At 30.2% G+C, this 16437-nt stretch overlaps 1 long non-coding RNA gene across 1 annotated transcript; it reads left to right on the top strand.

Moving 5' to 3' along the window:
- The first annotated feature begins 9133 nt into the window (after positions 1-9133).
- LOC132725629 (uncharacterized) lies at positions 9134-11491 on the top strand. Its single transcript, XR_009625090.1, has 3 exons — positions 9134-10608; positions 10917-10984; positions 11284-11491. It is a non-coding gene; the product is annotated as an uncharacterized LOC132725629 (long non-coding RNA).
- The last annotated feature ends 4946 nt before the right edge of the window (positions 11492-16437 follow it).

Raw genomic sequence — 16437 nt, 5'->3', positions numbered from 1 at the left:
ATTTACGACTGTTTAATTATCTGAAGAACATAGATAACTTTAAACATTTCAATTAAGTTAAAGTGGATACATCTAATAAGGAATCAATGTCAAAATAATTCATAAATAAGCAAAGATGGAAATTTCTTATTATAGAAATTACGAAAATACGGACAATTGATCGAAGAACTTTCTATACAAGCAAATTGAACACAAAATGCTTGGTTTTTGGACACATTTTGACTACAGTTGAGTATTTAGCAATAATATATAGTCATTAACCTGCAAGCGGTGATACATGTAATAAAATTTGATGTATTTGTACAATTAAAAAAATGAAGAAAAAAAACCCTGGAAAGATTAATCAATATATCCAAAAAGGTTCATATTGCTATCAGAAATAAGTTAAATAATATCAGTAAAGACCTGTAAACGTAGCTTTAATGCAAAATCATATTTTACAGAAAAAGTAATAATCTAAATATCTGTGCCAGTGAAAGCGCGGAATGATTGCAATTCCCTTATGCAAAATCAAAAGAGAGTGCACATTAATTCTCTTTAATGTTTAATGAAAAACGTTTACATACAATCGTATATTATTGCAAAGTACTATACTAGTGTATTAAAGTATATCATTTAAAGCAACCTCAAATGATTTTATATAACGGAGTAAAATTTAAGTCAACGCTAAACGGAACATTCTCCAACAAGTGAAAAAGATTGCATAATTATTTATTAAAACAGTATGTAGTACATTTGTTGATACAGTATGATTCACTTAATTCTTGTTACACATTTTTCGATGCACGCCATAGTCGTAGGTGTTATTTGATAGATTCATTTTCATCAGGAATGCAGACATATTTTAGATAAGATTATCTTTGATATCTAGAGTTACAATGTTTTTCATCATTATCAAACATTGCCAAATAATAAATTACAATACGTATACAGCTCATGCAAACGAATGGATATCTTATAACATTTCCAAACAACAAATGAAATTTATTTAAAGTATTGCTGGCTATGTAGGTTCAAACTCCATCAAGAGCAAACCGTTGTTTAGTACTGGTTGGTTCGCGTGAGTTTCAATCAGCTTATTGCTTCCAAACACAATCGAACTAAAATAATTCGTACAATGACGTAATGGATAACGTAATTTAAATCATATAAACATTTGCCAACATACGTTCTAACCTTATGGATGATGACTTATACAGTTCCTCAATAGTTATTTATTGTTGCGAAATTGTTGCAAACTTGTACAAATATGTACATGACCAGTTTATATTTTCTATATCTTCATCAAATACGAAACTAGGACGCTGAAACTTAAAACCGAATGTGTCATTAACATTGCCTCAATGAATCGGCATATTTAAATCTGTAGAAACAACATGCAAACCCACTAACCTTGTGTTATAACAATTTATGACTCGGTAGCCACTTTGTCAAGTTTGCAACCATTTCGCTTGAACCAAAAGGTGCAAACACCTTTCGTCCTTTCTCAAGAATTGCAGATTAAGTTCACACATTTTTAAAGACCGTTAATATTTTTTAAATTCAGTTTTAACATCTTTATCAAACAGCAGTTGATAGCTTATTTAAAAATAGTGGTAAGTCAAAGTTACAATTTTAATGTTGTGTTGTATTTTAAGTTGTATTTAAAGTTAAGTAATTGCATGGGATCAAACACAGTTTTATTTGCTTCAAAGTGTCTTCAAAACATGAAAACTGTTTCAATTCGTATCACTGACTTAAGCAACATTGTGATTTCAATGTCCTTGTTTTTTTAAAGAAATGGTTGTAGTTATTGTGTAATAACGTATGTCATAAATGAAGAAATGGCACGTAATGCATGTCGTGACAAAGTTATTATAGTTATGCAGAAACAATAATAGTAACACATGTAGCAGCTGCACACAAACTACATCACAAATTGTTCGGTCTTTCAAGCAATTATGCATACTTTTTAAACAACATAACTTCTCTTCTGCCATTATTAATCTATACAATATAATTGATCCATACAATATACTAACAATGTAATGTTATTTGCGTTTATCAAACCGAGCCTGCAACATTTTTAATTTTGCCGTTTTGGACTTTCTTTAGGGATTCTTATATTCTCTATTCTATTGCATATTGAATATCATTATTTCACTGAGTAAAATCAATAATAATATGACATTTATTTCAATGTTTATCAGCACGGAAGTTTATTCATTGCTCAAAAAAACACCCTTTGGTTATTATGATTTATTTTACAAAGTTCCTTTTCGCGACAATAGCAATACGCACACTAGGTGTTAATGTTCATAAGAACGCGAGACAAAACGCCTTGTTATAACATCGTTATATTTGTGACAGAAAGAACGCTATCTGAATTTATTATCTATAGATTTGTTTAAAGTAACATTATTTGTTATCGAATGTCAGCTAGCTATAGAATTCTTTATTCCAAAAAACAAGGGGTTCCAAATATTTATGAGTATGTTTGATGACAATGTAATATTTGACAAATAAAAAGATAGATAATAACTATCTTTGTATCAGGACACTTATTTGGACCATATATCTTTGAAACAGATCACACCCACGTCGGAATATTTATATCATGTCTAGACGATTTTACTTTCATTTTATGTAAAGTGACTTGTTTTTACATATGTAAACCAACACCATTCATGGCCTCTAAGATATGAGTAAGAGAAGAGGCACTCGTTATTTCTCGGTAAGATAAGATTTTCTATTAGATTTATCTCTTTTTATACGCACGTAACGTTGTTTGATTTTATTCATTTTCTCGCTTCACGAAAGTATCTTGTAATGATTTGTTAGAAGTGCACGTGAATTGTAACGTTTTTATAATTGTTGCATGTGATTATTGCAGTAGATAAATGATGATGCATTCTTTAATCAAGATAAATTGTGTAAATTATTTCTTCTAATCAGGTACAGCCCACATATTTGTGAACAAAGTATACCTTTGAAATTGCTAAGTCCTAAAATATGCAAACGTTCACAAAAAATAAGAGCGGAATAAATACTGTTTGCATATTCTTTATTCAGCTGACTAACTACTTTATGTATGATTAAAAAAGAATTTCACAGTTTCTGAAACAGCATCAATTGAGGGTTAATACACCTTTTCGTGCATTTACATCTGCAGAAGCACGAAGACGAATTTAAAGCCCGAGCCCGTAGAGCGAGGGATTCAATAAGTTCAACGGCTTCTGCAGATATAAATGCACGAAAAAAGGGCATAAGCCCTATTCTTCCTTAAAATATACCCAAACACGGTAATTCTGGCTTAAAGTTTGTTATTTGTGTTTTGTTCAAATATATAATCAGTTCAATGAAAACAAACGCTTTTCTTTATCTTTCGACGTTTAGTCTTCTTATTTTTGTATCTTGTTCGATGCCTTCGTCGTCATTTGACAGTAATTTTTGGGTAATAAAACTATCGGGGACGTTTTTGCATATTGCGCCCTAACTCACGAATATGAAAAAACGTGTAACAACGGCACGTGACCACGAGACTGTATCAGTTACTACATGTTTTGTCTTCCATTGATATTGACCTGCATGTGCAGTTCTTTGCAAAAGCATGCAATGATTCTATTCACAAAAAGTTAAAATTGATATTTTCCTAGTCCTGTTATCTTATGTGAAAAAACTTGGTTCATTTATTGACAAAACAAACCCTGTTTTTTCCGATCATTTTGATATCTTACGATACAACCGATCGAGTAACTTGACTAATTAATTTTATGTCGATTTACTTAAGTACATGTAATAAAAATCATTTCAAACACTGTAATCATATTGGACAAAAATCATGTCAAACACTAAACCACGTTGTTCATGCGGTTTAAAAAAAAACTTTACCTTTTTATCAGTAATAAGTGAAAACAATACATTAGGGTACTCAAAATGTACTTGTCTTTGATTAATGGCTAATTTTGAACCTGTTGCGAACACAAAGATAGTGTGACCTTTCAAGATATTGGATTCACCACAATTAAAGATAAAACATTAGAATTAGAATTCTGAAAAGGCTCACCATTTTGCCATTACTGTTGAAGCTTGTATTTTAGTGATAAGCACCACATAAGTGTCAAAGAAGTTGTTTAACGTCACCCGCAACTTCACTTCAGTGTTGTTATATTTTTATGGTGTCTTTGAAACCATTTAATTCTTTTGTTTTTATCATTGAAAATACTTATTGGAAAATTTTGCCAATTGTAGACATATCAACTTTAAATGTATATATTTTGCGTTTTTTTTCTTTTTATTTAAATGTTCTTACATTCTTACAAATGTTTTATATAATTATATCTTTTTCTATTGATGATGTGTTAAAAATAATTCTGACTATGGCTACTTCAAGTATTCGTACTTTATTTGGGTCATTTCCATGCTTTCCAGTTCGACATTAGTACTGGTTTCTTCCAGTAAGCGTACTCAATTCTTGTTATTTTGTAACTTATCTTTTGCATTACATAAGTATCTTATCATCTAATTTCACAAAATATGTTGATAATTATAACACGTGATTCACGTTTAAGATAAATAATCATACATTCTTTGACCATGATTAACGATGTTAACCATTTCTCTTTTATCAAAATATCTCCCACATACTTGCAACAAAACAAAAACTCTTATGATAGGATGTTTTAATGCCAAAAAGTGCATTCTCAAAAGCAACGAGTGAATAAGAAGCATTTAACAAACAAATTTACACATTCTTGATCAAATTACGGCTGTTTAGGTTTTTATAGGAGATGTTAAAATAGAGAAAACCCGATCTTTTAAAAAATCGCTATAACAGCGGCAAAATTGAAAATGTTGCAGACTCGGCTTAATTGAGCCAGTCCATGGACGGTAGTGGTAATAGCAAGCTATCGTCCATGCTTTTTAGCACCGCTTTAAGTATATTCAACATTTAAACATCAAGCGGCGCTTGTACCAGTTGCATGCGTTGTCCGGCTTTTAATAATCACTCGTTAGTCCTTTTTTCTGTTGCAACCGTCCTGTTTGTCCAGGCTTTATACTGCCGTTAGCTAAATGAAATCCGCTAAGATTCCAGTGTACTGTTCATCATTCAAGACAGAGTAAAGTCCTCAAATATATAGAAGGTTAAAGGCCACACGCTTAAGTTTGTCAGTTAATTTAAAGTTATAATAAATTTATCTCAGAATAATATATAATGCTCGATATAGATTAGCGTGAAAATCAAAACTCGATCTTAACAATCTAATACAAAGCTTTAAACTGTAAAGCGATGATTGTTTATTATCATTCTAACGTGGTGCAAGTTAAGCCCTCTTAAGTTTGTCTTAGAAGTTGATAGAATGTTACAGTGTGGTCAACATCTTGCATTAAAAATATAAAATATAACATCTGATTCTTGCACATTTCATTTGTATAATCATTCGACTAAGCTTGGCCTTAATTTATACAATTTCATCCTTTGAAAATGCAAGAAATAAAGAAGTGCACATACATGAAAATCTTCATAATTATAGTCTTTTGTCTCTTTTGTTTAAGATTAAACAATTTATAACATCAAATTTTTAAAATTTCATTAATTGATTATTTTCTTGTAAAATAAATGTACGGATTTAGTATGAAGCTAAAAATGCCTTTTTGAGAAAAGAAAACAAGAACAAAAAAACTGCACAGTTTTTTTTAAAGCCATAGCTGTTATATTCGATTTGGAATATAAGTCACAGTCTTGAGTCAGAAGACTTGCCTCCATATAACAAAAAATGTATCATTAAATCCCAAACCATAAACATTTTTATGAAAAGGTATAAATTGTAAGTAAGATATTAGCAGATAAAGAGTATGTCTGAAACGTAACACCTGCCTCGTACATATTCTTAGACGAGCTCTTTCTTTGATCTTAATTTACGACTGTTTAATTATCTGAAGAACATAGATAACTTTAAACATTTCAATTAAGTAATAGTGGATACATTTTATAAGGAATCAATGTCAAAATAATTCATAAATAAGCAAAGATGGAAATTTCTTATTATAGAAATTTCGAAAATACGGATAATTGATCAAAGAACTTTCTATACAAGCAAATTGAACACAAAATGCTTGGTTTTTGTACACATTTTGACTACAGTTGAGTATTTAGCAATAATATATAGTCATTAACCTGCAAGCGGTGATACATGTAATAAAATTTGATGTATTTGTACAATTAAAAAGATGAAGAAAAAAAACACCCTGGAAAGATTAATCAATATATCCAAAAAGGTTCATATTGCTATCAGAAATAAGTTAAATAATATCAGTAAAGACCTTTTAACGTAGCTTTAATGCAAAATCATATTTTACAGAAAAAGTAATAATCTAAATCTCCGTGCCAGTGAAAGCGCGGAATGAATGCAATTCCCTTATGCAAAATCAAATGAGAGTGCACATTAATTCTCCTAAATGTTTAATGAAAAACGTTTACATACAATCTTATATGATTGCAAAGTACTATACTAGTGTATTAAAGTATATCATTTAAAGCAACCTTAAATGATTTTATATAACGGAGTAAAATTTAAGTCAATGCTAAACGGAGCATTCTCCAATGTTAAGTGCATGTGTACATACTTGATACTGTTTTTATTACGTAAAATAAATATTCCATATTTTGTATGTAGTTTTGAAAGTGAAATATTTGCCATCATGCCTTTCCTATGCTTCGTAAATTGTACGGAAGAGGTGGTTTATCATCCTATACAATCAGAGAATGTTTACAAAAATGACAACAAGTCAAAAAGGTTGCATAATTATTTATTAAAACAGTATGTAGTACATTTAGTGATACAGTATGATTCACTTAATTCTTGTTTCACATTTCCGATGCACGCCATAGTCGTAGGTGTTATTTGATAGATTCGTTTTCATCAGGAATGCAGACATATTTTAGATAAGATTATCTTTGATATCTAGAGTTACGATGTTTTTCATCATTATCAAACATTGCCAATTAATAAATTACAATACGTATACAGCTCATGCAAACGAATGGATATCTTATAACATTTCCAAACAACTAATGAAATTTATTTAAAGTAGTGCTGGCCGTGTAGGTTCAAACTCCATCAAGAGCAAGCCGTTGTTTAGTACTGGTTGGTTCCAGGAACGGATTCGCGTGAGTTTCAATCAGCTTATTGCTTCCAAACACAATCGAACTAAAATAAATTCGTACAATGACGTCATGGATAACGTAATTTAAATCATATAAACATTTGCCAAAATACGTTCGAACCTTATTTATGATGACTTATACAGTTACTCTATTTATTGTTGCGAAATTGTTGCAAACTTGTACAAATATGTACATGACCAGTTTATATTTTCTATATCTTCATAAAATAAGAAACTAGGACGCTGAAATTAAAACCGAATGTGTCATTAACATTGCCTCAATGAATCGGCATATCTAAATCTGTAGAAACAACATGCAAACCCACTAACCTTGTGTTTATAACAATTTATGACTCTGTAGCAATTTTGTCAAGTTTGCAACCATTTCGCTTGAACCAAAAATGCAAATACCTTACGTCCTTTCCGAAGAATTGCAGGTTAAGTTCACACATTTTTAAAGACCGTTAACACTTTTTTAAATTCAGTTTCAGATTCTTTATCAAACAGCAGTTGATAGCTTATTTAAAAAAGTGGTAAGTCAAAGTTACAATTTTAATGTTGTGTTGTATGTTAAGTTGAATTTAAAGTTAACTTATTGCATGCGATCAAACACAGTTTTATTTGCTTCAAAGTGTATTCAAAACATGAAAACTGTTTCAATTCGTATCACTGACTTAAGCAACATTGTGATTTCAATGTACTTGTTTTTTTTTTTGACGAAATGATTGTAGTTATTGTGTAATAACGTATGTCATAAATGAAGAAATGGGACGTAATGCATGTCGTGATAAGTTTATTATAGTTATGCAGAGACAATAATAGTAACACATGTAGCAGCTGCATACAAACTACATCACAAATTGTTCCGTCTTTCAAGCAATTATGCATACATTTTTAACAACATAACTTTTCTTCTGCCATTATTTATCCATACAATATAATTGATCCATACAATATATTAACAGTGTAATGTTATTTGCGTTTATCAAACCGAGCCTGCAACATTTTTAATTTTGCCGTTTTGGACTTTCTTTAGGGATTCTTATATTTATTGCATATTGAATATCATTATTTCACTGAGTGAAAACAATAATAATATGAAATTCATTTTAATGTTTATCAGCACGGAAGTTTATTCATTTCTCCAAAAAAACGCCCTTTGGTTATTATGATTTATTATACAAAGCTCCTTTTCGCGACAATAGTAATACGTACACTACGTGTTAATGTTCATACGAACGCGAGACAAAACGCCTTGTTATAACATCGTTATATTTGCGACAGAAAGAACACTATCTGAATTTATAATCTATATATTTGTTTAAAGTAACATTATTTGTTATCGAATGTCAGCTGGCTATAGAATCCTTTATCCCAAGAAACAAGGGGTTCCAAATATTTATGAGTATGTTTGATGACAATGTAATATTTGACTAATAACAAATTAGATAATAACTATCTCCATGCGGATCATATATCGTTGAAACAGACTTGTTCACACCTACGTCGGAATATTTTATATCATGTCTAGACGATTTTACTTTCATTTTATGTAAAGTGACTTGTTTTTACATATGTAAACCAACACCAGTCATGGCCTCTAAGATATGAGCCAGAGAAGAGGCAATCGTTATTTCTCGGAAAGATAAGATTTTCTATTAGATATATCTCTTTTTTATACGCATGAACAAAATGTTTGATTTTATTTATTTTCTCGCTTCACGAAAGTATCTTGTCATGTTTTGTTAGAAGTGCATGTGAAATGTAATATTTTTATAATTGTTGCATGTGATTTTTGCAGTAGATAAATGATGATGCATTCTTCGATCAAGATTTATGGTGTAAATTATTTCTTCTAATCAGGAACAACCCACATATTTGTCAACAAAGAATGACTTTGAAATTGCTAAGTCTTGAAATATGCAAACCATCACAAAAATAAATAAGAGCGGAATAAATACCGTTGGCATATTCATAATTGAGCTGACTTCCCTTACCAAAATGACTTTAAGTGACTTATATGTTTCTTATATGCAACTTATACTTGACCTATAAGAGAACTATAAGTTACATATAAGTCACTTATAAATCACCTAAAAACCTGTCTAAGTCAGTTATAGGTATATGCTACATATAAGTCACTTTTGGCCATTTTTTTTCCCCAACATATTAGTCACATACAAGTCACCTATAAGTGCCTTATACTGGTGAAGTTTGAAGTAACCAGTTTCTATGTTAGATATAAGTGAAAACTTAGAACTTTTGCGAGACTGAGCAAAGCTGAAAAAATTACTAAGTACAAAAACATGAGAAAAATTGATAAAATTTATTGAAGTTGATTTGTAATTCTTTGCTTTAACACAATGGGTATCAAAATACTCAGAATTTAAAATACTATAATCTTAGACCTTAATCACAAACAATTAAGATTTTTTTTTAAATGTTGCTTATTAATTTTTGAACACAGCTGGGGGTTTTTAAATAAGATAATAGGAAAAATGATTATCAATTAAGTATATTACCTGTAAAAAATGTTGGTACATATTCTGTGCGGAATTGGGACAGAAATGGCATTCAATCAGTGATTTCTAGGCTACCATGGACAGAAATGAAATTCCATGTCATTTCTTCTCACAAGGAAAATATTTCATATAAAAGTCACCCAAGGCACAATTCTACTCTTTTTTTTCTAACTTGAAACAGACATTGAAATCTATATGTTTTTACCTACTGTACTTCTTACAGACCTAATTTCGCTGAAGTAAGATATTCTAACAAGAAAAAGAGGTGTATTTTTTTAGATATACAAGTGTTATTTTTAAGACATTTAGGCCTAGTGTATTTTAGATATTTAAACAATAAAAAAAACAGTGCTTGAAATAAACAGTTTATATTGCCCTTTTAATCTATATAAAATCAAGGAACCAATATGCCTGAAGATTGCTTATATATTCTACATCCACTGATACACCACATAGATCAAAGGTCTGATAAAACTGGCCACCTGCCTTTGCCACCATATGTGCATGACTAATTTTTTGACTGGTCTTTCCTACAAATCAGACTGTTCCATGTGATTATTTTGGGGAAAGATAACATTTCCTATCCTGAATTTGTAAAAAAGGACATTGCATTTTCTTTTTCAAAAATGTATAATGATTTTTAAACTTTACATATCTATTAGTTATTTGATTTTTTTTACATTCAATGATTGTAAGATAGAACTGATGAGTGCTTTGATTTTTGGATTTACCCTGTTTTACATAACATTGGATCTGCCCAGGTACACAGTTGTAAGTCTGAAACATTTAGGTTAGCAAGCTGGTGGAAATCACAGAGAATCTACTTAATGTTTTAGGAATTTTAGAGATATTGTTTTGTTTAAGATGTTTAAGTATAGTTATGGTAAATAAGAATGACAAGGAGAATCACCTTGGACAAGAAGATATACAACAAAATCAGGTAAATACCTTTGAGTTACATTTATGCAGAATTGATACAGGTTATATATTAAACAATCAAAGTAAGATGGCAGCAAACTAAAATTTGTAACTTGAGATTCAAGGTTGTCTTCATACATTAGATTTACTAATAATTGTAATTGATTTAAATCTAGATTAAATAGTTAAATTAATTGAATTTTTAGAACTTAATAGTACATGTAATCAGTAGTTTTATGAGCTGAATAAGACAGGGTCATCATAATCATTTATCATTTTATTGTTGTTTTCAATGGAGAAATCTGATATTCCATTTTACATACATTGCAGGCTAGTGGGACCAGTTCTTACTTTGAGATGCCAGGTGAATAATGATATGCAGTATTGAGCCTGAAAAGGTATATTATTTTAATCTCTATACTTACTGCTCTAAATCTTTCCAAGAAAAGAGCATAATAAATGTTGTTGCAAATAGTGCAGTTAATCAATTCTTATAGAGACTTTTAGCAATTCTTAAATAACATTGTTGACTTGTGCACTAAAATGAAATACTGTGTAACTTAGTATATTTGTATATGCATAAGCATAAATAGGTAATATAGTTTGATGATATAAAAAATATGAAATATAACTGCATATACAATAGTCGGAATTATTCCACATCTTTTTTAGTTAATTATGAATTTTATCTTTAAAGGTGAACACAGCCACAGGAAGTTCTCCGAGGAAACAGAATCAGAGCACTGAAACAGACATCAATAAAAGAAATAGTAGTTTAAAAAAATAATTATGATTTGAACAGTTCCTCACCGACAGACTTCCAGCAAAATAATTATATAAATAAAGTGTTTGATTCCAAGAAAACCAGTAAAAAACAAAAACTTGCTGTTACAATGAAATATTGTTTTTGTATAGTGAAGTAAGATGATTGAACTGAATTTTGTATTTTGTATTTTGCTTTTTGTATGACTATGAATATAAATTAATAAAAATTTTTGAAATTAAATTACTAAAACTTTATTTTAATTTCAAGCTTTTTGACATCAAGTAACATATATGCGACTACATGTGATTATATGTTACTTATAAGTGACTTATATTAAGTCACTTATATGTAACATATAAGCTCACTTATATGTTACTTATAAGTTGAGCATATCTTTGATTACATGTCACATATATGGTGACTTATATAAAAAACCCCTTATACTTCACTTATATGTCAAAATGCCAGACACATATACTGCACTTACATCTAATTTGCATTTAAAATACATATACTTGACTTATAGGTGAATTGACTAAGTGAAGTATAATCTACATATAAAATAGCCTATAAGTGACTTATAAGTGAATTCCGTAAGGGATACTTCTTTAAGAATGATTTTAAAAGAATTTCACAGCTTCTGAATCAGCATCAATAGAAGGTTAATACATGTACACCTTTTACGTGCATTAACATCGGACGAATTTTTAGCCAATGCCTGTATGGTGAGGGATTCAATAAGTCTGACAGCTTCTGTAGATATCTTTGTACGAAAAAAGGGCATACGCGCTATTCTTGCATAATAATATACTCATAATTGGTTATTCTGGTTTTGTTGTATTTTGTATTTTGTATAAAGTGACTATACCTTGATGGATGCCATCCGCGTGCTAGTGCGGTGTCATTTGACAGTTACTGTAATGTTTAGGTAATAACACTACCGGGGACGTCCTTGTATCAAACTATTAAAACATTGCGTCCTAACTCACGAATATGAAAGAAAAAGACGAGCAACAACGTCACATGATCACGAGCCTGTATCAGTTATTATTTTTCCTCCATTGAAATGATTTCTATTTTGACATTAGAACTGGTTTCTTCCAACGGACTCAATTCTTGTTATTCTATTATTAATCTTTTGCATTACATAAGTATCTTATCATTTTATTTAATAGTGCAAAGTAACAAGATATGTTTATAATTATAACACATGATTCACGTGTAAGATAAATAATCATACATTCTTTGACCATGATTTACGATGTTTAACATTTTTCTTTTATCAAAATATCTCCCACATACTTGCAACAACAAAAACTCTTATGATAGGATGTTTTTATGCCAAAAGGTGCATTCTCAAACGGAACGGGTGAATAAGAAGCATTTGACAAACAAAGTTACACTTTCCTGATCAAATTACTGTTGTTGATGAGTCATTCATTTCATTGCCTTGAAGTATCCGGATTGCGTTTGTTTATTTTTATTTTAAAGAAAATAACATGATAGAATAATACAGTATTCCTAGAAATCACTTCGCCCTTTTTAAGTTAGTGCTTTTCACGGTTGGCATATTCTCCGCGTAAAATGATACATCACATTCATTTGTCCTTAAGCCTCTGGATCATTTCAAGTTTGTGTGGTTATTTGTTACTCACAAAAAAATGTAATGATACCTTTCGAAAGAATAATCGGTTTGTATATAAACATTTTTATTTCATCGTATTAATGTTAAAAATTTACTCTTAATATATATTAACTGACATGATACTATGATTGCTGCATGTGCTATTTTTGATATTTAAATAGGTCTTTACATTTTCACATGTGCTGAGCACAAATTTATGCAGTTTCTGTAATTTAAGTCAAGAAACTGTTTATTCATTTAACCTGTGAAACAATAATTTACCATTAAATTATTATCCACTTCTAATATGTGCAAAATGTATTTGTTTCTGTATCTAAGTGAGAACAATAAGTGACTAACTTGGGAAAAATTTGAAATTAAGCCTAAATCATACACAACATGACAGTTTTCCATTTAGATTTTGTATCGTTAAATACCGAAATTACGGGTGTAACCCTGTGTTCTCACCGTATTCTTTTATAATTTTCATAGTTTATGACTTCCCCTAGCATGCATGCTGTTGTGTTTTTTGTTGACATTATTCATTTGTAAGCATTCAAGTTATGAATAGTTACACTTGATAAATATATTTTTGTTAAAAAGAAACAAAACAAAAACATTTTCTCTATATGAAATATAATTTTAGCTCCTCTGTTCTGAAGAAAAAGGCGAGCTTTTATGATCGATGCGTCGTCGTGTAAAAACTTTAATGCAAACTTTTAATGTACCAATTATTTAAACATACGAAAAAAGTATCAACATAAATGTTGAATACTTGCTTATCATGACAAGGTGCAGTTGTTAGACAAAGGACATAATTCTAAAACCAATATTTTTGGAGTTGTGCCCTTTTTTAGCTGGAAACTTTCCGCAGACGAGAATTAACACCGCATGCGGTGCTCTTGTAAATACAGATGTCACTTTATTTTTAATTCATTTCCTTTAGTTTCTAAATTTTATATAGTTTTCTTGTTGTTAGTTTAAGATAAGTTAAAGTTTACTTTGTTTTTATTCACGGTAAAAACACAAATAAGAATTAAATTAATGTCGTTATTGCAGCATACAACTAAATGATGAACACGTTAAGCAATGCTGTTAACAATATTTATACGTTTGTTGACTGTTCACGGCGTGTGGTAAGGTTCTTAAAAATAGTACAAATTATATTTGAATATAAACATTTAATTTATCATAATTATTCTATATTTCATTAAAATTGAATTTTATACTGAAGTTACTTGTTTGCATTCAAATACCATGAACAAATAGTATGTCATAAATAACATTTATTAGCATGAATTATGTCATTTCTGTTTAATTTGATATTTTTTAATTAATTTCTCAATTTTGCGTGTCAACGTTTCAGTTATTGTAGCATTTTTTTCAAGATTTATATTCCATGTAAATGTTTGAAGTATATGTAAGTTATAAAATATTTATTTAATTCAACAAGAATTTTGCAACGTTTCTAACAAATTAATCTGAACTATCATACACTGTTATCTTATTCTTCTTTAAAAAAATCCGGTGAATATAATTACAATGTATGATACTTTCTTTTGATTGTTACTTTGATTTGATTTTTACTTTCTTTTGATAATTGACAGCAATCCACTTTCAGGGCTTTGTTTGCCCTTGGTCAGCTATTTGTGCTTGCTTTTGATGGTGCCTTCCTGGGCACCTTTATGGCGGTTCTCATTGATTATGTCAGGTCCGCAATTGTATTAAAACACGGTTAAGATCAATTACATGTATATATATGTGTTCCTTTGATAATATGTGACCGAACTTGACAAAAGTCCTGATATTAAAGTTTTGACAAATTATGTTCAGGAAGAAATATTAAACTTGACAATACAACTAATCATGTGATTCACATAAACAGTATGCTTATAACAATGTACACTTCCGTGCATATTTCATATTTATCAGAAACAAAGAAGAATGATGCTCCCACAATATCCTTAGCGAGAAACTGACGAAACACATTCTTCATGCGGTATACATTAGAATATTATGCTAGTTCGAAGTCTTAGATTAAACATGTCATGCAATTTGATGCAATCAATAGCGAAGTTTACTTTGTCTGCGAATGCCCGCTAAAATTCCACGAAATTACATCAATGTGTAACGAAGTAAACAGTTTCTTTGGTTAAGATTTATTATCTTTATTTGTATGTTTATATTGTTGTGTGATGGCTTCGCATGTTAGACAAAAAGCTGGAATCATCTTTTAAACAGGTGTTGATAGTTAAGCTTAATTAGAAAGAATTTGGACATACTTCAATCGTTACTTAACATTTATAACGCTCTTGTCTTATGTCAGAATCATTTAACGTCATACATTAAAGGATTAAACAATAACATGCATTTAATGTAAAAAACGACCATGAAAAGAAAACGCATACGGTCGACAAATAGGAAGAAAGTATGTTAATTCGGTATGATCGAGCCAGTTTATTGGAAACAGTGGTACTGCAATAAACCGTAAATGCCACATAGCACCGTCTTAATCAAACGTTTCCATTTAACATCAGATTCTGTGATTGAATTTGTACGAGCACAATTTCATTTTTGTTGGTTGTGTGTAAAGTCGCATGAGTAGCGACTTTTCGCTTTTACAGGTGCAGAGAGTTATCAGGTGCTCTTGCATACATTATTTCAGGCACCTGAGTAAAACCACCGACGATCCAATGAGTAACTTGATAAGTTTCCTCAAAGAAGAGAATCCAAAGCCGCTAGCGGGATTTGAATTCACAGCGGGGATGGGCAAGGGGCTTGAAATAAACGACATTAACTACTCGGCAACGGACGTATCCTGAACGATGAGAAATTATGTACATACGACACGAGTCTATACGAGTAGTGTATTTTTAAGGTCTAAAAAGAAATATTTAAAATTGCACAGAGAAGTTTCTTTAACATTGCATACCTAAAAAGAGATATAATTTAAACAATTCGATGCAAAATGTTCGTGGCCCCAATGCTACTTTATGAGTTAACTGCCCCTGAACAAGAGTTGTTTGGCTCTCTTATTTTATTTTTAAGAGCAAATAACTAAAAAATTAGGACAATATGAAGTATTTTTTTTATATGTTGTAAAAAATCAGGCTCGCAAATTATACTAGTTACATTTATAACCATGTTTCCGGGATAATCTTATGAAAAATGCTTAAATTGACACCATAAAGGCACCATAAAATTTGCATTAAACTCATCACTTGAGTAACAATTAATAATACATACACAAACTTGTGGATATGAATTAAAGTCATGAACACAGTATGTGTTACGGTTGAAGATAAATTTGAAAACAATCCAAGTTAATGGATTAAGTTTAAGTGTAAAAAGAGCGAAAAAGCATGACGAACCAAGGAATTTCTTGCCGAATTGCCGGGAATAACAGTTCAGAGTCAATGGGTACTCAAAGAGTACGGTATATTTGATTTATATGGCACAGT

This window comes from Ruditapes philippinarum, unplaced genomic scaffold, assembly GCF_026571515.1.
Source record: "Ruditapes philippinarum isolate M1 unplaced genomic scaffold, ASM2657151v2 ctg311_1_1_1_1, whole genome shotgun sequence".
NCBI lineage: Eukaryota > Metazoa > Mollusca > Bivalvia > Venerida > Veneridae > Ruditapes > Ruditapes philippinarum.
This window is presented reverse-complemented; position numbering and strand designations above follow the sequence as displayed.